The 21,813-nt window shown below is 41.4% G+C and overlaps 1 long non-coding RNA gene across 14 annotated transcripts; it reads left to right on the plus strand.

The window, feature by feature from the left end:
- Nucleotides 1-272: 272 nt before the first annotated feature.
- On the plus strand, nucleotides 273-21,093 carry LOC311443834. Of its 14 annotated transcripts, none has more exons than XR_014697524.1 (9): nucleotides 273-335; nucleotides 678-736; nucleotides 815-899; nucleotides 2,783-2,900; nucleotides 9,018-9,109; nucleotides 11,449-11,544; nucleotides 12,193-12,308; nucleotides 18,138-18,245; nucleotides 20,991-21,093. It is a non-coding gene; the product is annotated as an uncharacterized lncRNA (long non-coding RNA). The 14 variants fall into 14 exon arrangements; XR_014697525.1 differs by lacking the exon at nucleotides 20,991-21,093 and adding an exon at nucleotides 18,469-19,012 and having other exon boundaries at nucleotides 8,974-9,109; XR_014697526.1 differs by lacking the exon at nucleotides 20,991-21,093 and adding an exon at nucleotides 18,469-19,012.
- Nucleotides 21,094-21,813: the final 720 nt, after the last annotated feature.

The raw sequence follows: 21,813 nt of genomic DNA on the forward strand, positions 1-21,813 counted from the left end.
GATTATCATTGCTCTCAGCCTTGGAAATCCTCATATTGCATATGAGAGGGCAGTGCAGTGACATAACAAAGAAGACTGCTTAAACAAGCAGTTCAGTGAATAATAATAAAAGCAGAACATCAAACCATAGTTTTAGAGGATTTATTAGCAATGAAGTCTTTGTATATTAATGTAATATGTAGTGCAGGTGGAACTAGCACACACCTGTCTCCATGTTGTCATTAGGCCTGTCCCATAGCTGCTGAAGTAAACCTGAATAAAAAGAGGAGTGAGTGCTTTTGAGGCCTTGAAAACACCTCCTCTGTGTCAGCAGGCACTAGTAGTTTGTTGTTTGGGTAAGACTATTAGAATGATGTTGGTCCGGAGAGAAGAGTTAGGTTTTTATTTTAGGCATGGACCAATCCGGCTCAATTTCTTAATCCCGCTTTAAATTTTCTGTATTATTTTTTGGGGGCCTGTTCAGCCTAGAGAAGAGGAGATTGAGAGGGGATTTTATCAACCTCTATAAATACCTGTTCAAAACCCACCTGGATGCCATCCTGTTGAACATGCTCTAGGTGACCCTGCTTGAGCAGGGGGTTGGACTAGATGGACCCTGGAGGTCCCTTCCAACCTCAACCATTCTGTGAGATTCTTTACAGCATAGAAAATCTGTTTCCTCTTTTTGTATATTGAAGTCATCAATGGAGGAGCTGTGAGCCATGTTAGCTTATGAGAGGATACTTGTTTTGCAAAGGTGAGCCCATAGTACATGCACCATATTTAATAAAAATGTAACAAGGCCCTTTATGTATTTATTTATTTTATTATTTAGGTTGGGAATCCAGTGGAGCCAAGGTACCCCATCAAGGTGTCCTCTTTCCATGAGACCCATCTTACCATGGGATGCAGACTGAAAGGTATTTTTTGTAGGGTTTGACTGAGAATTGTGATCTAGATTAGCAAAGACTCTGGTTCAGCTACGTTAATTGTTTGTTAGGATTTTCTCTGAAGCACCAAGCCGGGCATGGCTAGGAAGGATGGGAGGTGTTACATCCTCAGACCATTCAGAATAAAAAATACTCTGGCAGTGTAGTGTCTGACTGCTCTGAGACTATGCAATTAAGCTCCTGGTTAGGGAGGGAGCAGGAGCCAGCGGCAGGCTGGAGCTGTGTAACTGCTGGGGGTGCTTTGCCAGCTCACTCTGGAGCACCAGAGCCTGGTGTAGGGGCATCAGACTGTGCCTGCATGTCAGCCAGCCTCTCAGAGCCTGCATTCATTAAGCCAGGACTCATGTGTATTGAATGCTGGCTCGCACGCAGACAGGCAAATGCTTAAGCTGTGCTTTGTGGAGCAGAGATTTAAGCCTCAGTGCAGAACCAGTCTCTCCTTCATGCAGCCTACAGCTTGGTTGGTGAGGACAGGAAATGTGTGGGTGAGCTTGGGGTATTGGGAAGGCAAACCCCAGGGAAATTTCAAATGGGTGCAAGCCTTTAAAATTAGGAGCTCTGTCTAGTTAGCACTCGCTGGAGATTTTTATCACATCTGATGACCTGTTTTTCTGAGTGGACAATGTGCCCACATGTAATTAAGATATGGTGAAAGTTTATTGTATAAGTGTGCTGGAATTTTGGTTTGGCTTTGCAATAAAGGAATCACTGAGTCACGGTTACTAAATAGACTCATGGAGGATACAGGTCCCTGCTGCAGAGCTAACACAAATGTAAGGAACTGAAATTAATTTCTTCCCTAGTCCAGGCAAAAGCAGCCACGCTGTAAATAATGCTGTGGCTTGATGACATGAAGCCTTTGCAGTATTACTGGTTCCTAGCAGCTCCTTGTTCCTACCCTTGCTATGCAGCATACCATCCCTTAGTTGCGTCTGCAGCTTTTTGTGTGGCTGAACCATGAACCAGATCAAAACACTCATGCATCTGAACAATAATCCAGGTGAAAATATTTAAATGTATTTTAAGTTATATAAACATATTTAAAATATATTCATGTTTGTTTTCTTAAGCCAGATAGATCAGTTCTCCAGTCATCTAATTTATAACTTTGAGGTTATGGATTAATTTTGTTCTTCTCTACTGGTACAGAGACAAGCGATAGTGGAGTAAAGTGGCTAAATAAGAAACTGATCCTAGTGAAAAAGGATTTGTACCTCAAACCACATCTGAATATTCAGTCTGCAAAGCATAAATTGATTGCTTTACTGGATTGTTGTGCTAGCAGTTAATGTGTTGTGTGACTGAATAGCAGCTCAAGCTGTTTCAGATGTAAACAGTCGCATTAAAAACATCTCAATGATTGGAAGAGAAATAGTTTCTCTGGGAACACTCAAATTATAACTTAAGTTAACCTTACATTGAAGAGAAGGTCAATGTGCTGTCTCTTTCCTGGCATCTCTTGCAAACCCCATGGTTCATCTCTACTCTCCAGTGCTGTTGTTTTTAAAATACTAAAGTCATCCTGGGGAACTCGAGGGCTTTTTTTATTAGCAGTTCTGTTAATTTACTTGTGATTATTTATTTATTTTTTGATAACTGAGAAGACTCCCTGTGGAAAAAAATACAGCATTCTCAGTTCCAGCTTTCATCTGCTCTGACTGCTGATAATTCCCTGCCTGTGATGGCATAATTGGTACAGTAACCACTGTGATGCTATGTTCAGGAAGATGATGTACCTGTGCAATGCATACATCACGGTTGAAATGATACCTTCTGATGAACAGAACTACATATACTCTGTAAACATGCAAGTATATTTAGTTAGTATTTTTTTTTTTTAATTTCATGTCAAGATCTAGAAAGCATTTCTTGTCAAGTCTGAAGACAGAAAATCCATATGCTAATAACAGGAAAAGTAACAGTAGGAAAATTGAACTGAGAAGCAAAATCCTGTCACGCAGAGGTTTAAAGGTTAGTTTAATCCCATTACTGTTGCATAAAGCTTGGTAATCTTGTGTGTTTTTATCGTCCTCTTGTGGGAACGTACAAAGAATAAATGACTGCACAGGATTAATTTGAGACCCAACTTTGATGTTTCATCACAAGCAAACCTAAATTCCCAACCCACACACAAGAATGTAAACACAATTTAAAAAAAAAAAAAAAACACACATCCCACAAACAAGGAGAGGGAATCATCCCAGGAATTTATGATTAAAAGGCATGGAATCTCCCTTTTGTGGAAAGCAGACCAAGAGAGGTATGCATGCAAGAAGGCACGGTGGATTCTGGTAAATCCAAGGTGCTGAACATATTACTTGCATTTGTCCCCCTGGTTCTATAGTGCCTGAGTACCTTTTGCTCTCTTTTATTTGTTTGCTCTAAACTATCCTTACGTATGCATTGTACATGCCCAGGTAGTAGTTAGTGTCCCATTGTTTGAACTCTACACGTGGGAACAAGTGGAGTACTAAGAAATGTAGCATAAATGTCTTGTATTTGTTATCACTAACTTAGGGCTACTTTATATTACTTTGTGGTGTTTTATTAACAGTGGCTAGTTATTAACACTGTCAGGTTGCTTTATCTGATGATTCTGTAAAATGTTTTTACTAAAAGTAAGCGGATTGATTCCTCGCTTACAGAAAAGTGTCTGTTGGCAGATATAAAGAGGACATCTGACTTTTCTTAGGACAGGAGTAGCCCAGCTAGCTTGTAACAGTGGAACAGCTAATGTAACACATGCACAATGTACACGAAACAAACAGCTTTCCTAATTTACTGTTTTGAATAATGTTGATGGCTATTTCATAATCTTTAAATAATATTGTTGAAATGTTGCGTCTGCTTTTTAACCAACATATATTTGTTTCATCACAATGTTTCTCTTGCAACGTTTTAAATAATACTTCAGAAACGTAGCTTTTATCAAGAAAGATACTGTAGCAATAAGTAAAATAGCATTTCATTACACCAATTTTCAGGTCCCACTGAATTTTCCATTATTACTTCACATGACTAATTTGATATTTTGTAGTGCTGAGCCCCCCTGTTTTGACTCCCTTGTCTTATTAACTTCTTGGAGGGGGGTAAAAAGAGATAAGGTACCATCAAGCTTCTAGCAATTATTTTTATAAAGCAAGTACGGTGCTCAATTTTCTTCATAGCCCCTAATTTGGACACTGTTCTTTTAAAACTGATAACAAATACTAATTAGACTTGCTCCAATTCAAGAACATTATCTGTATAATTGCTTGCCTGGGAGGTACTGCTGCTCTCTGATAAAGCATTGGTATTAACTAAAAAGTGTGTTTCTGTCAAATTTAGAATTTGACCTCTAGCCACTTTTGTTCTGTTAACTGTTTAAAAACAACCGCTGACTTTCTGCTGCTGTGTTTATGAAAGCTGTTTGCTGCTTGGACAGTTGGGTCAGAGGAAAAGGCTGTGTATGTCAAGGGGTATTATCCTGTCCACTAACAGGAAACTCTTCCCCTCCAAGTCCCAGGCGAGGCCGTGGCTTGCTGCGGTTTTCCTGCAGGAGCAGGAGTTGCAGGAAGTCTGCAGCACCGCTCCTAAGTGCGTGCAAATCCCCCGCCACCGTGGTTTGGTTGTAGCAAGAATGAGAGTGTCTGACTTGAGGAGTACGGAGCATAGAGTGATATTTTGGGAACATGTTTGGGTCTTGCTCTTTAATTATTTCCAGGTAACAGAGCATCTTTAATTCTCCAGAGTAAGTGTGAAATAATCTCTAGATAGGAGTTCTGGGGATTTTAATCACAATTCATTTTGAATTCTCTGCTAGTGGGTGTGCTCTGGATAACCACAGCACCATCCTGCAAGGTTATTTCTAGGACAGAGCCTGTTTGTGTTCTGCTTGGCCGTGCAGTGTTCTCTGCTAGGAAGGCATCTACATGTGGAAAACCAAACCAGAGATCCCCTTAGTTCATGCACTGGCAATGTATTTTGGGAGCATTACCTCTCCAAGTGTTTTGTAGTCTATTTTTGATGGTATTTCATGCAGCTGTACAGATGCAGCCTGCACCTGGATTCAAGAAATTACTGCAAGTCCTACGTGTGAAATTAGGCATCATCGGTGGGACAATGTACTTTGGTACTTTAATAGCTATGCAAAGTATGTTAAGGAACAAAAATTATGGACCTAAAGCCCATGAAAACTGGCAGGTTACATTCATCAATTTGCTATCAAGAGCTTACTGCAAACACAGCAAAAGCGATGTAAGGATTTATGTAGAAGATAACTCCATAGCAATTCCTCCATCGCTGCCTGACTTGCACCTACTTCTGCAATGGAAGAGGAGACTCGGTGCCTTCTGTTTAACAGCACATAGCACCATCCTTCAGGAGAGCAGAGCAGCATCTTAACATCTGGCTGTTAGACACACACAATATACTGGGACACCTTGGAATTTGTTTTCTCCCTGGAGCGTTCGGTTAGCAAAATTGCCCCCAGAATACCTTTGATATTTACAGCAATCAATTTTTAATAACAACAGTATACACCTGAAAGGCTTGAAAAGAAGAATGTGGGATGGCTGCAAGTCTCATCAAGATCTAACACAGATCTAGACCCATACTAGTTAAACAAACTTGTTCTTCAAAACTCTGTTCAGGCAGTGTGACATATTTCTAACGAGATTGTTCTGACTACACCAGGAAAAAGCCATGTCCTGGGGAAAAACAAGATGCATCCAAAAGTAATTGGTATGTGCTGCAGCTGTAGCTCTGTTTCGAGAAAAGCAGCTAAATATAAACATTCCTAACTGAATGGGTGGGAAGCCAAGACTGCCTTGCAGCAAAGATACCCACTAAATAGGATTACCTATTAACAAGATAATCCACAAAAAATCATTTTGCCACAGCGCCTAGAAAAAGATCAGAGAAATAAGCAACATAGCCACTTAAAGTACAATTATACCATTAAATGGACTTTTCAGAAAATGCCCTTGTGGCAGCTGGTGCGAGTTCTCTCTCTCTCACTCCTAGACCAAGCTATTCCATATACAAATCATGAGGTTACATTTATTATTTTTTTTTAGCTGAAAGTTAGGTACTCTACAGGCTCTCACAGGGGACCTGCAACTTCAGCTGTTTTTTACTGCTCCTTGCAGGGCTGCTGGAGATGATGTGAGAGGAAAGCTCGTGGTCAGCACATACAACTTCAGGGGCTGTGTCCAAGATGCTAGCTTAGAAAGGACACTGCAAACCTGACTAGAGTTTCCCATAATCTTTGCACTTGTAGATTGCTTTACATTTCCATTGCAAAGTTTGCTTTAAAGTATTCTGATGATAATACAGCTGGGAAAAATAGTATGAACCTTTCCTAGGAATACCTTAATTTTTAAAACAGTTCCGTCACAACCTGGTACTGTTACCGGGCTGGTTTTTAACAGACCAAGTTGTCAAGTCCCACGTGCTTCTATAGCATGCACTTCCAGGTTCTTCTCTGGAGAAATGTAATTCTGCAGGATTGCTACCTTAAATTCTGCACAAGATGCCTTGGATTTTCTGAGTTTTTGCATGTTCTTTTAGGTCACCAAGATTTTGAACCCTCTGGCTGTTTCTTTAAGTCCCGATGCAGAAGTATGAAGACAGGAAAATGGATTTACTACATGAGTTTCTTGATGATACTTACAAATCTTTGCAGAGTGATGGATGTCCTCTGTTGTGCTCTCCCATTAAGCTGAATTCTCATGTGGGAGATGATGATAAGTTCAGAAAAAATATGGTCTCTTCACTTTAACGTGCAATATTCTAATGCTAATTCTCTTCCAGCCTTTTGAGTATGCTGTCCCTGAACACTCAAGTCATCACTTGCAGAAACCAACTCTTGTATTTCTGTACTCAAGAATACTGACCAACATTTCAGAGGCTTATCTGATTGCACGGTGTAGCAGCTCTGTGAGACTGTTCTAACCAGTTTTAGCAGCCTGGTTAGAGCTTAAGCTATGCATGACTTAGGAAGAAGGACTTTGTTAAATACATTCCAGTGTTGAGGTAACATGAGAAAACACACATCTTCGATAGATTGAGAGCAAAAAAAGCTACAAAGTCAGTTGAGCTTGCTGGGCTCAAGTTATTAAGATTCTTTATTCTGAACATAATAAACATTTTTGGGTAAGGCATGACTCTAGCTCAGTCATGTGTACTTGTAGGAGCTTTGAAATACTGAAAGGAGTAAAAATATTTTTACCAAAAGAGTGTAGGGATTTGACATTGATATGAAGCAGTTACTTTAAGGAGTTTAACGTCTCTGTGACTACTGTAAGATATTTTAAGTGGACCTTCACTGGAAAAACTTCCACTTGTATTTTGAGTACAATGTTCCTATGAGGGACCTAATTCTGAAAGGAGGCTCTTCTATGCTAATTGATGCTATCGGTCCTTCTCTCCTGAATTAGGTACATTAGTGCACACAGTAAGACAAATCTTACTGTTTGTACTCAAGAAATACCTTTAATTGTTTTAATAAAAAACAGAAGAAATACCAGGTAAAGCTGAACACAGATCCATTATATAGTATTCATTTAAGTAAATACCTTGCACCCAAATTAAAACTGCTCTTTTGGTCTTAGTCTGTTTTAACATTCAGTTGTGTTTGAAGTCTGGAGACATACTCTGAATTCATAACAAATGCAGCAGTCACATGGTTGGCTCTCCTCAGAGATGTATGTAAGAGCCAGCTACTCTGGGAATATTGTTCAGCTTATTCTAGTGTGTCTTCTGATGTGAAGGGAGTTGATATTAAATCTAATCAACTATCGAGACCAGGAATCAGCCCTTACTTCTAGTACTGTCCTCTTTACATTTTTTTTCAGAAGGTATAATGGTCAAAGTAATTAAAATACAAAAACAGAGAAAAATAAATAAATAAATGCTGCATCCCTGCTTGAGTGAGGAACATCTGAACTATTTATCTGTGTAACAAGGGTTAGCTAGTTAAGGAGGATTTCTTCAACTGTAGGACTGAAATATATCTTAGAAAATGAATTACCAGAAGTAATGTTTTCAACTGACAGCTCCTTCTCATGGATATGGCAGCATGTTCTCTCCTGTGAATGAAGATGCTTTTCTTTCAGTTTTGCAGCTCGTGACATCTTCAGATTTCTGGTCAAACTACATTCCTCATCCCCATCTTCCATGAAAGCTCCCCTCTGCTGACGAGTTCACTAGCAAGTTTGCCTTCTTTGCTCAGAACACTTGGTCCTTCTCCATTTTGTTTTACCTAATCACCAAAAAACAGTCTGTAGATGTTAATTTGCAGATTTGCCTCCTGGTAGTCCTCCAGGTTCACATTACAGATTTAGAAAGTGAGGCACGTGGAGGTTTGGTCCCTCTAGCACCACAAAGAACATCTGTGATGGAAGGTTAAATAGAACTCAAAGAGCTGCTCCCATTCTTATTTACAATGGCTTATGTATTTCTTTATTCTTTTGATAGTTACGAAAATTGGTCTAGCAGTCATATTGCTTTCTACAAAAAAAAAAAAAAAAAGGAAGGCTGGAAGGCTTCCTGACTCATATAATCTCTGTGGGGAAGAGGAAAGCTTGTGAATTTTTTGAAGAGTTTGCCAGATAAGGCTCCAAGTCAAAGGCAGACATGTTGCATTTATCTCTGATATTACTCTAATTTGCAATTACTCTAATTTGCAGCACAGGTGGTATATCAGCAGTTAATTTGGTGTTTAGGGTTCAAAACAAAGTAAAAGACAACTTGGTACTCAGTAACTTTATATTATTAAATATTGGTTATGGAATTTCCCTTCCTAAAAGGTTATCTTGTAAAGCCATCGCAGGGAAACTGCATTTTTTTCTGGGGATTTGTGGCGTCAGGATGTTGCTTCTGTTACCTTAGCACAGAGCAGCATGCATCTGATATGTTTTTTCCTATCCAAAGTAAAAACAAAGAGGGTGGGGGGAGGAATCCTAGTAGTATTTTGGCTCCAGTAAGATGGTAAAATAAAAAAGGGACAGATATATTAATTACTGCTTTTTTGTCTGTGCACAAACAAAAATGCTGATACTAGTACGCTTCCTTGCTCTTCTTTCCAATGCTGGATGTTCAAACAAGTTCTGCCACTCGTCACTCAGAATTTGCTGAGCTGTTCAATACAGCACTGCCTCTGCAATAGGATGTTCCCTGCTCGACTAAAACCACTGCAGGTAAGTCTGGGTAGCAGGTTAAGGGGCAGGTGACCTATCTTAATAAAACACCAAGCTAAGAAAAAAAAAGAATCCTCAATAGCTCCTAGCTCGTGTGGTCAGACTGTGCTACTGCCGGCTACTTTCTGTGAGTAGGACTCGATGATCCTTATGGGTCCCTCCCAACCTGTGCAGTCAGTGCTACAACATTAAGATTTCTCTAAATCTGGCAGCAAAAGTCCAAGCTGGTCTTCAAGATACAGGTCATGTGAAGGTGGAAGCACAAACTTTTCTCATTGCTCTCTGCTCTCCAGTTGCCTTTATAATATTTTTTTTTTTTTTTAATTGTAAAGGCAAAAAAAAAAAACTAACCTCAGTGATTAATTCCCCTCTTCCCCCAGGGAATGTCTGGCTTTTGGCTGCTTCTAGACCAGTGCCCACCCTTGTGGCAGAAGTTAGTGTCCCATAGAGAATGAAGTGGGAGCAAACCTGAGGTGTCATGGTACAGTCATCTCTTCTGCAAATAGATCTTTTTTTTTTTTTTTTTTTTCCTCAGTCAAAGCATACAAGCATATGCATGTAAAATGTACTTTTATTCTATTTTTTTTCCCATATGGGAAAAATGTGAAGATGTGTATTGTTATAAGGACATACACACTGCTAATATTACTTACACTTAGCTGCAACATCTAACTACCCAGGTATAACAGATGTTTATGATAGTTTCATCAAGGTAGCTGCTTTGTAATAGTTAGGACCTTCTCCTTTATCCTACAAGACCAAGAGTTAAAGATTTTTTTGATTTTTTTTTTTAAACAAGCTATAAATCAATGTCTTTGGCAACATTTTCGAAGTTTAATTGATGTTCTTTTCTTGCTCCTAGTGAAGCTCTGTAGTGGCAGGAAGGTGGTGAGCAGCTCGGGGCATTCTTTCATCCATTTCAGTACTTTGCTCACTCTTGAAGATTGCTTGTGCTGTCCCTCCATTACAGTGCACGCCCACGCTGGGATGCTCAAAGTATGAGTACCCTCTGCTGGCATGTTTTTGTACTGGGCTCTGTCCTGCTGCTCTTCCATCTGGCTGTCTTAACGTGTAGTATGTTGCCCAGTTATCCTTGTCTCCACATGTTAATTTTGGTAATCTATTTTAGTAACAGAATTTTGTCTTTACTTAAGGTATTTGCAAGGAGATGCTATTGTCTTGTGTCATTTCTCCTAATTAAAATAGAATATATTTAATGACATTAGTTCAAAAGTCTGTTGATGTCTTACTGTGTTATGAAATATGCCATTCCAAATAAAATTAGTGTTTCCACATGGAGAGAAGTTAGGGATAGATGTCCCTTCAGAGGCATTTTCATAGTTTAATAATTCTTACTATTCTACCTAAACTTTATTTTCACCGTAGTGTGGTTTTACACCCGCATAGATCACTGCAAGTCATTCCTTTCCCTGCTTGGTGTTTACATTCTTGGCATAAGATATCGGCTGTTGGAGAATATTTAAGTGCTGATACACTCGACACCCTTCATGTTGCACGCAACACTGAAGGTTTGCAGGGACTGCAGGACAACAGAGAGCCTTGAGCACAAATTTGGCAACTGAAATGTAAGAGGGAGTAGGATAAGCAGTGTTGTACTTTCTAGCAAGAAAGAAAATAGCAGAGGAGAATTGGTTTTCTGGGCAAGAGATTGGGAAGAAAAATTGTCACGGCCTCTGGGTAATAATTGGCTGCTACATCCAGGTCCTGTTTAGTAGCTCTTAGCTGCAATTCGGAGAGGGATCCCTGGTACCCATGTCTTTTTGTGAGAGTAAGTCTGAAATACAGTAGAAGAAAGCCAGCATGGCTGGAAGAAAGGAGTAGCTGCAGATCAAGATGAGAAATCCCCTGCAGAGCAAGGGAAAAGGAGATGGGGATTGTGCTAGCTGCAGTTTGCACTGTATCTGGTTCTGACCATTCCCTACCCTAAACATCTCTAGGAAAGAAAAGCCCAAGTTCCCTTTGGCCCCTAATTGTCCTGCTGTGTTTAACTCGCCTGCTGTCTAGGCATCTGTGGCACATAGGAACCAACTGTCTTCTCTGGGGCTTCTCACAGATGTTTTGTAGGCTGCTTTATAACTGGACAGCTGTTGTAAGTTCGTGGAAACCCACATAAAACCACGACAGCTGCTTGTAAGGCTTCTTTAGGGGCAGTTGTCTAAAGCAAAACCTGATACCTCTGGCTTCTGTAGAACATCAGACCCATCTAGAATGATAAAGCTATTACTGAGCCAGCAACACATAAGAGATTCTGAAATACCACTTCAGGCTGGACAGAAAATAGAAAATTAATGTCTTTATTTTCTGTGCATCTCAAATAGTCCTTTGGAGGTCTGAACCAAAGGCAAGAGTGTGCCTGATGGGTGCCGGTCCTTCAGGACTCATTCCAAAGCCTCACCATCACATCCATCAATTAGGTAATGACTGAACTAAGAGCAAAACAACACAACTCGATTTCCTCTCCTGTCCTTGACACCTGGGGCCCTGCTTGGATGCGTCATGTTATGAGACAGCAGCTCTTGAGTTCGTCACCCTCCAGAGGGCCTTGCATCTAAGAGGAATTCAGTTCTGAATGTCTGTGTTTCTGCTGGCTGCTGTTGGCTATGGTTGTCAAACAATAGCTTTGCAATTTATACTGTAACCCAAAACCTGCATTGTATGCCCAATCCTGGCAACAAAAAGCATTTCAAAATGCTTTGACATCTCCTTAACAGGAGAATTGAGATCTGTGTTCTTCTTGCTCTGTCAAACTGTAAAATGCAGCTGTGAAATACCTGGCAATTTGCAAACTCTTAGTGCTGTGTCAGATTTGTAAGTCTACAGCTGTGAGATTGTTGCAGATAGAGTATTCTGTTAAGCTAGTAGATTCGGATTTTCTTTTCTCTTTCTCGGAGGGAAGCTGTATCATTTGGTTTGCTTTGCCTTGCTGCTCTGATTCATATTTAGAGCCAGATATCAAGTGTAGCTTGCCTCAGCCCCTTCTTTCAAAGGTGATGTTGGGATTCAAAATCTTAGGCATCGAAATTGCAGTTTTCTGATTGTAAATCCTTGGGCTTCTTTTTCAGAGTCTTCTGCTTTGAATGATTTGTTTTCAAGAGGCTTTATCTGTCTTTAATTGCACTTTGTAAACGGAGTGGTCAGATCCTGCTGAGATCAAAAGGTTGCCATCAGATTAAGGGAGGTAGGTAAATAGCTATTCTGGGGCCCTTTCAAAATTCAGAGACACAGACAAAGCTGTGTCATTAGCAAAGCAGACAGTCGCTATGATTTCTCTTCTGCAGCCCTAACTCAGCCCCTTTCACACTCACATGCAGTTATCCAACAGGGGCCTTGTACTGTATTATGATGCTAATACCTGTCCAGTATCCTGCTGTCACTGCGGGTGGACAATTGCAGGCTACGTGGAGTACATTCAGCTGACGTGCAGTGGATAGAGATGGGAAATATCTGTGAAGGTATTGGTCCAACAACATGTTCGTTACCTGGTTTTCAGATGAGGTTGTACGAAATTTGGTGTGTCTTGACTTGATGCTTCCTAAAAGCTTCTCTCATCTCCTCCTTCCTTCTCCCCCCTCAGAAGACAAGCCTCACATCAAAGTGCTTTGACTGCCAGAATGTGCAGCCTGAAATAGGATTCCATGATTGGTACATCTCTGAAAATCTTATCTGGATCACTGGAGCTTTTTATCAAGCATGTGCAGCTCCCCTTAAAGTAAACGAATAGTGTGGCTGCCCAGCAAACAGAGAGATTTTGATCAGCCCGCACTCTTCTGGTCCTGGTCACTGTAGTGTCAGCAGTACTGTCAATATTTATCCACTTGCAGCAGTCACAATATTCTCCCAGCTGTTTTAAGTGACTGGATATCTTTCAGTGCTACATACTAAATAGCTTATTTTTGTTGAGTGCATGATAACTGCAGTAAGTACGACTGCACTGCGTGCTGGCAGAGAGTCGTGTGGTCTGCCTTGTGTTAAGCAAGTGTTGGGCTCGGGCTTCAGCCCTGAGACAGCAAGTGTGTGTGTGCATGTGTCTGGGAGGCTGGGGTGGAATATTCATGCGGGTGGAAGACCCATGTTGTTACTTAACAACTACATTAACCTCATGTCACAAGTGTGACCTGCTGCTGACCCTGGCTGGTAAAGCAGCCCGGCTCTGAAGTACAAAACATGAAAGTGAGAAAAGAAAGTCGCAGAGGAGGAGAAAAGATCAGCTCCTGGAGGAAGAGGCTTCCAACCCCATTCAGACAAGCTGCCAAACAATAGCTGCAGCGGGGCTGTGCATAGGCCATCTCCACCCAGCCACTCGCTCACTGTTGAAGTATTTTCCTGGTGAGCCTTTCACAGCCAGCTGCAGACTGACATCGACCTTTAAACTGTACTGTTCCTTTTAACCTAAGGTGCCCTGATGAAGCGAAGGGAAGAAGTCCAGGAGCCTTTAGATCTTGTTTCCGTCCTTTTGCTTTGCTTTGCAGTAAATCCCTGTTGCACACATGACTGTGTTGAGAGATGGGTCCAGAAGCTCTGAGGCAGTCCCACCTGAATCTCCAAAACTGGGCGAAGGGAAAAACTTCACTAATCAAAGGTGCTTTTTCCTGAGCTTTTTGCTCGCTGGAAACTTGCGAGTTGCAGTGATGGGATGTAAAAGCCCTCCTCTGCAGGGTCAGAAGCAGGAAATGGGCAAAGGGACCCCAAGTTTAAGCAAAAAGGAAGGAAGTGGGACCCCACTGGAGAGCAGAGCAAGGGCAGGAGGGCAACAGGGATGTGTTTTGCAGGGCAAGGACTGTTGAGAAAATTCTGTGGGAGCTATAAAAAGGAATTTTAAAGGCAGGCTGGCAGGCTGAGTGAGGGCTGTGGAGATGGTGTTTGTGGTATGAGGAGAAACTTCTCTTGGTGAAGAGCTCTGGGGAGAAATGTTAACTCACAGAAGCTCACACAAGGTGGGTTTTCCCCCTTATTTTCCCTCAAAGAAGCACAAAAAGTCAGGATGCCATGGGATTGACAGTGCTGACCTCAGTGAGCCCATTGAGGAGTTGTTCAGAGCGTTTTTCTGCCCATGTATTTTGGTCAGCAGGTAGCCCACTGCTCGAGGAACCACCAAGCCATCCGACCTGTGGCTCATTTGCCATCTCCGGCGGATGTCGGGACAGGCTGTCCCTGAGGAATTTCCACAAGGAGCCTTTCTGAAATAACCTGCTTCAAAATGAAGCTGTCAGTGCAGGCAGAGATTGGCTTACATTCTGAAGGCTGAGGTTTATGGAAATTGGTCTTTCTCTTTGATTTTCCAGTGGTAAATAATTATGGGTTTGGCATCCTCAAGCTTTGAGTGCCTAACTCGTGACACTTAAACTATGAGATGTTGCATGAAATTCTCACTAACCTAAAATTAATAAACACCGGGTTATGTTAGCTCTCTTCCTGGGTTTGCATCCTTTAGGGCCACAATTTTCAGTTTTCCTACTTTAGGTATTTAAACCCAAATGCTGAGGGCTGTGCACAGAGTGGGGTCGTTCAGAGAAGCTGGACAGCTCTCAACAAAATCCTGACAGCTTGCAGAGGCACCAAACCCTATACAGTAACCTCGTGCCAGGCCAGGAAGTTCCCGAAGGTATATAGCGACCTATTCTCCAAGGGGCTGTATCTTTTATTTGATCTGCAGGGGCCGGCAGCAGGCAGGGCTTCCCGTTTGACAACAGCCAGGCCGGGCCAGCTGTGCCATGGACCACTCCTACTTCCCTCTGCGCATCCTGCATTCAGCTCAAGGCTGCTGGCCCGGCTCTCTGTTTACATGTTTCCAAATTCAAGGAGGAAAAGTGAATATCAAACAGACCTGCGCTCTTTTGATGTGGCTAAAGGATGCTATCAGGTCTGGGGGGGGTGTTGTGCCTTTGAGGCTTGTTTGTCTTTCCCTGGCCCTTATGTGCAGGCCTGTAACCAGCCATTCGAATCTTCAAAGCCGCCCTAACCCCAAAGCTGCAGCTTCTTTGGAGCTGGCACCACGACTGGGGCTGTGTTTTTTTTTGTGTGTGTGTTGAACCCCTTCTCCGTGTGGTTTTCATGCAAATTTCTTTATTCTTTTGAAATACATCATTTGACCAGAGCTATTTACTGTCCAACAGGAAAAAAATAAGGGATTTGTTTTGGTTTTGGGGTAAGAGGATTTCACCTGTGGTGGTGGGCTTCCTTCTGCTGTATCCACTACAACTGCTGTTTTGAGAGCTTTCATCATATTTACTCGTTAGTTAGTCGTGGTCTTCAAACACATCCTACTCCTTTTTCTCAGATTTAGCACTTTGATTAACCAGAAGCTTGCTGTGATTTACGGCTGGAATCTCAAATCATTGTCAACGTCTGCCCTCTGCGGGTAAAGGGTTGAAATTACTGCTCGAACACCTTCAGTCACGTTGAAAGGAGAAACTGTTTCAAGTACCTGGGATTTTTTGTGTTTTGGCCACCTCACACTACCAAATCCTTTTTAATGTGGAAAATCTTTCTTTTTAGGAAAGAAGCACTTTTCCTAATTGAAAAGCAGCAAGGAAAATCAAACTTTGAAACTCCAAAATCTTGAAGTAGTTACAGTTTGGGACATCAATATTGTAAAAACAAACAAACAAACAAAAAATCATTATTAAGAGCCTTTTTTATCAAGGACCTCATTCATTGAATCTGTTTATAAATTTTCTAAGAGTTCAGCTGAAAACAGCTCAGACACATACCGCAAACTAGTAACTGTGGTTATCCTGCTGTTCCCGATTTTTTAAAAGAACTTGAGAAAATGAATTTGGTATTGAATTTGAACACTTGTTATATATCATCTTTCTGTACCACTGTACGCTACAGGAGATGTCTGTTATTTTGAAACTGGCATAAAAAACAGTGTAAAAAAAGATTCATCACTGCCTTCAACTCTGGCTAGGCAGGCAGCAATATGCAATGTGTGATCTTAGTCAAGTTTGTTCTTCTGGATGATCCAGTAGTGCACAGCTCTGGTGTTAAAGACTGTGTCATCACAGGTTTTGGAGCCAGATGATAAGGCTTCTTCTATGCGACCAGCAAAAGGTTGAAATCCCTTTATTTTGACTCCACGTACCACTGTGTTATGCTATCTGAAAAATAATTTTTTAAAAAAACAAACATATATTTTTTAGTCTGAAAACCAAAATAATCCCCAATGTCTCTGGAACAAAAAGAGGCTGATAGAAAAAAAAAAAAAAAAATCTGGCTGATATGTAAGTTTAAGTTTTCCTTTTTGCTTTTCACTTCAAATGTATCAGAAATATCAGTTCTGCTCTCATAAATCATCTTGGTATGTTGTTTTCCAGACAGCTGCAGAACTGTTATTTTTGTTCGTAGGTCAATTAGTCATGCCCTAAATGGAAAATAGTAGAATTTTTCCATTCTTTAGTATTCTTGTCAGTGAGTCCAGGTAACCACAGAAGGTGTCAGTGCTGAAGATTTAGAAGTAGATTGTGTAGTGTCTGGGTTTTAATCTTACTGGGATCAGCTTTTTGGTTCTCATATCTGACAGGCTCGATGAAGACAAAGCTGACTTTCAGCTTGCTCCTGGAGTTTGCCTGATATTTGGAGCAGCAGAAACCATCTTTGGACTGAGATGCGGCAACTCAAAATGACCCTCCTGAAAGCCCTTCTCAACAGAAATGCTCTGTTTACCCAACAAAGTTTCATGGCTGGCCAAGGCGCCCTGCTTTGGAGGTTGCATGTGAACGTGGGTCCTTCGTTTAAGGGGAATCACCCCCCTTGAGAAAATGCTCCTTTAATGAAACCTCTTATGTGCTGCCCTACTAGCTTGAAAGAGCCAGATGCATGGCCTAGAACACAGCCCAGGGCAACAGGTCTCTGCTCTAGATCTTTCTTCTTTTGCTTGCCAGACACCTCTGCAAAGAGGTATAGCAACAGGGGAAAAAGCATCTTCCTTTCCTCTACTAAAATCAGATTCTGTATCTCCTTCTTCATGTAATAAGAGTTGCCCCTCTTGTTAAAAATCTGTGTTGGCTACTACTCAGATGCTTTTCCATTAGGTACAATTTAATAATGGTTTAAAGCGCTGCTAATTGTATAAGGTGCCTGTGAGAGATGTAGCAAGATTCAGGTATTAAATCAACAGAAATATTAACGAGCTCTTCATATTCTTGTAGGCTTTGTTCTCAGATTTTGGTGGGTTGGGAGCAGCCTGAGATGGCCTGGCCAACATCCCCTAGATTGCATGAGCTGCTCTGTACTGAGTCCTGCAAGAAAAAATATTGTTTGCAGGTTGCTAGATTTTCTTCTTTTAAGCTGTAAAGAATGGGCAGAGATTAGAGAATAAAATCTTTAATTGGATGCCTTTTAAGGGTGCAGAAACGTTGTGTGATTTTTTTTTTCCCTTGTAAGTATTGTCTTATGCCAAAATACTCTCCTTCCCTATCTCCTGTAATTTGTCATAAAATTGTTATCCTAGTCTTAGGGACATGGTGATAATTTCCATGACAACCCAGAAAGATTCCAGAAACAAAGATTTCTGACTAAATATATGAAGGTTGTCAAAAAGCACAACTGCAAGAATTCTGCCCACCCACTGTAAATAACAGAGAGAAAAGTGAAGGTTCCATGAGCTCATCAAGTGAAACTGAAATTTTCTAAACCCTACAGTTTTGGGGTATGTGAGTATCTTGCAGAGAACTGCAGCTTTATTTTAGAGAAGGGGCATCCACATTGATTTACTCGATGTTGGATTATTTTTGTATGGGGTGAAAAAGCATTTTTCTGCAATGCCCCCTTACAATTGCTTTACAATAGCAACACTCCCTTAGTCAGTGCAGATCCCCCGAACCTAGCTGTGTGTCATAAGCTTCAACTGGTCCCATTTCACATAAAACACAGAACAAACACCCAGCGAACTTTATGAAAAGATGGCTCTAAACCATTGAAACATTTCTGGTCCAGCAGCTTGATCCAGCCATAAAGCTGTGTTCAGAACTTAGATAGTAACTCCAATCTCTCTGCTTTATTCCAGGTCCTGATGCATCACACTGTTCAAAGGCCAGAGGCTTTGCCCCCGAGCTGCCGTTTCCCTTCTCTGCTGGTTGACTTCTGGTGGAGCCCCACGTTGTCCTGATGTCAGGTGCAGTTCCCCCTGCACTTGTGGTACTTTTCTGGCATTTTAACCATCATTCTCAATTAGATGAGCACCAACGTAGTGCTCAGTGCATCCTGAGACAGGGATCAAGCCAATCCCTGCCTTCAGCACTCGCAGTTTAGGACGAGGATAAGGCACCGTGCCTTGCCCAGGGCCGGTGCCGGGTCAGTGCCATGCAAAGCAGCTTTTTTTTTTTTTTCCACTCTAGTTTCAGCATTGGGCGAGGAGCTAACTTTTCAATAACTGTGTTCGTGGATTTGGAAAGGCTCTCACTGAAAGCGATCTTTATTTTCCTCCGTGTCCTGCACCCACACACTGCAGTGACTAACCGGTTCACATTCATACTGAACAACTCTGCGGAGGGAAAAGGAAGCGGCTGGCCCCTCGTGCTGCATTGCTCTTTTATTGCGGTTGCTCTCTATTTATCAGTGAGCAAAGCAATTTAACCTGCCCAGCGTTGTTCCTTGGAGAGGATCAGCTGCTCCTACCTTTCTGCTGGCTGGATGAATGCTCCATTTGCATGGAAAATCATGCAAATCAGTTGTTGAATTTTTGCCTTACTTAATTGCAGAGCTGGTTACTGCTCTGTGTAAACAAGAAGATGGTGTTTTGTTCGCTGACAGAAAAAAAGATTTGGGACTGTTTATATTTGGCAGTGCTTGTTTTTTGTGGGTGGCTTATGGCCTAATCCTGATGGAGACATTTAGTTGCTATTCTGTGTTCTAAACCAGCAAGATTTCAGGAAAACAAAACAAAACAAAACAAGAATCTATATGGTGTGAAGCATTTGGCTCAGCTCCAATCCCCTGATTTTTCTTCTGTCATATTAATAAAACTTGAATGAACAAATGAAAACAGATTAATTATGTATTGGCATCCAGCACCTTTGATTCTCTATTTTCCAAAGCTTGCTATTGCTACTTAACATCAGTAAAAGGCTGACAATTGCCGCGATGCTGCATGGATGAGATGGCATTTGTTTTGCTCTTTTTTTACGGAGCAATACATGACGGTGAAAGCAGCAGAAGAGGGGCCTTTTGCACACTAGTTCTTTGTGCTGAGGGCTATGCTGGTCACACACAGGGATGGTGACTGGGCAGCCCTCTACTTCCCTGCTTCAGGAACCGATCCAAGGTGAAACACCTCTGCAGTAGTTTCATGAAGTGAGTTTTTCCCTCACCCAGGCACTTCCCCTCTGACAGCGTTTGTCCTGAAGAGCCGTGTGTGAAGGATGTTTGTCTCTTGCACCGTGAGCAGCAGCACGGAATTCATATCTAGATCTCTAGGAAACCTTTTCAGGATCTCTATCTCTTATTGAAGTGACATCTGGCCGTTTCATCGTTTCAGCTCCTGGCACAGCTAGCTCCCTCTCATATTCTGTTTTCATTCCTGTTTACCCAACAGTCCCTGAAGTGACAGCAGTGGCATGTGCAGACACCTGAGCTGGCTGTAACACTAGCCTACATCCTGGCCCCTCGTTAAACTGTAATCCAAATTAGATGGTGCTTTAAGCATGCACCGGCTAGGCAATCAGAGCGGGGAGTTTAAGCCCAAGTGCTACACACAGCGGGATGCAGGAGCTTAAATTGTAATAGCTCATCAGCTGCTAATCCAGACTTTCTGTACAGCTAATCAATTCATGCTGTGTATCTTGAGTGGTTTTGATAGCTTGAAAAAGAGCAATCGCACTCAGCGTTGCTACGAAGATTTGATGAAGGATTTGAATTCTGGCAATTCGTGCAGGTGAGGTAACAGGTCTCATTGTTCTTTCACCCTTCGTGGTGCTGTCATGTTGTGTGGCTTAGGCAAGTTTTAACGATGGTGTGATTTGGGGGAAAAAAAGAAATCCATCTTTTCTTAGGACAGACTCTTAAATTGGATCAGCTTCTGGGATTTTCAGTGATCCAAGGGACATTGGCTTGGCCCCCTGACTCCTTTTCATTCCATAATTGCTCGTGGTATTTTAGCGATAGGGAGCTGTGGAGAGCTGCATAAGCCTCGTCATTCCAGGCCAAAAATATTTTTGCAAGAAGTGACTCCTGCCAAAGCACTGGTTCACTTAAGTCACAGACTTTGGCCTCGGAGTGTTGCGGAATGCCGAGCGCTCTAAATGCAGGAGGAAAAACATGTTTGCAGAAATGGGAGAGTCAGAGTTCTCCTTTGATTATATCAGTGGGGATGCAGAATAGTATAAATAAATGAATTTCAAGAACAGACTGTATTTAGCTCTAATTAAAGGAAGAATTCAAAATTTGCCAAATCAAGTAAATAGTGTATTAGCTCTCTGCCTGTTATAACCATGAACAAACTAGTCCATTTGGAAGCTAAATGGTTTCCTGGAGTCATATAAAAAGATAGTGTGTTCTACATGTTATTTTGCCATAGATGAGAAAAATGTTACTCATGTCCAAATTAAGGGCTCAAATGATGCTCTGCCTCCAGTGACGGCTTCCTGCACTGGACAGGATTTTTTCCTCAGTGACTGTCAAATGATGTCAAATGCGACGTATCCAAACTGGGCTCCAGTACTTGTACCCCCCCAGGTGCTGGTGCTGTGACGAGGCAAGCCTCAAAATACGTGGGCTAGTGTGATCACAAGGTGTCACCACGTAATACCTACTTCAGTTTTGTATAAGAAATGCTGGTTTACATTTATGTTGAGAATCTAATCCAAAATTGATAAACCCTCCATAAAACGAATTAACAAAGCCTCTCCTTATGTCTTTGCAGTGAAGGTTCATGCTAAGCACAACAAAAAGCTATTGCAAGGTTTCTCCCCCAACACAAGGAGTGAGAGTTCATCGAGTTCAGCGAGAGAGTAGATACTTGCCAGGTACTTGCTACAATTCTACTACATTCTAATTACAGGATCTTTTATACAAGGTTTTTATATATATTACGTAAGATTGATATATATGGTGTCTCTATATGAGAAAAAAAAATAGGTTCTTCTTGAGCCATAATTCATCTCACCCTTGCAGGGATGTTTTTGGATATCTGGGATGAGGTGAATTGACTCAACTCATTTCTCCTACTTGTAGAGTGTTGCTGGAAAACTAGTCCTCAGGTATGTATGCCTACTCTGAGGATATCCAAAGTTAATGAGATTAAGCTGCTTACTCCTCAGGGATGCCAACAGATAATCTGTCCAGCTCCTTACCTATTTACAAATGCAGAGCATTCTCATCACTGACTTTCTTTAAATGCAAGTGACTAATTTCAATCAACTGTTGCCGTCATAGAAATAATTTAGGGAATTTTCACTATTTATGCATGGCTGTAATGCTACCCAGGAATTGTTAGAAAAAGACAAAGGAGAGGATTTAAAATCTGGGACAAATCCAAGAAATTCAGTAAGAAAATGTGTTGTGGGATTCCCAACTCTAATTACTTTGCTTGTGTTTTTGCTGTGATTTATGGAACCCTGTACAAGGGTTAATCATTTTGCGGTGTTCCAGCAGTCTGAGACATGCATGTTAAAACCCCTCCAGATTTCAGAATGCTTGCAGTTTCTTCCTCCACAGGCCTCCCTTTCTTTCTGTGTTATCTCAAT

The sequence above is a fragment of the Aythya ferina genome, assembly GCF_964211825.1.
Source record: "Aythya ferina genome assembly, chromosome: 13".
NCBI classification, from domain to species: domain Eukaryota; kingdom Metazoa; phylum Chordata; class Aves; order Anseriformes; family Anatidae; genus Aythya; species Aythya ferina.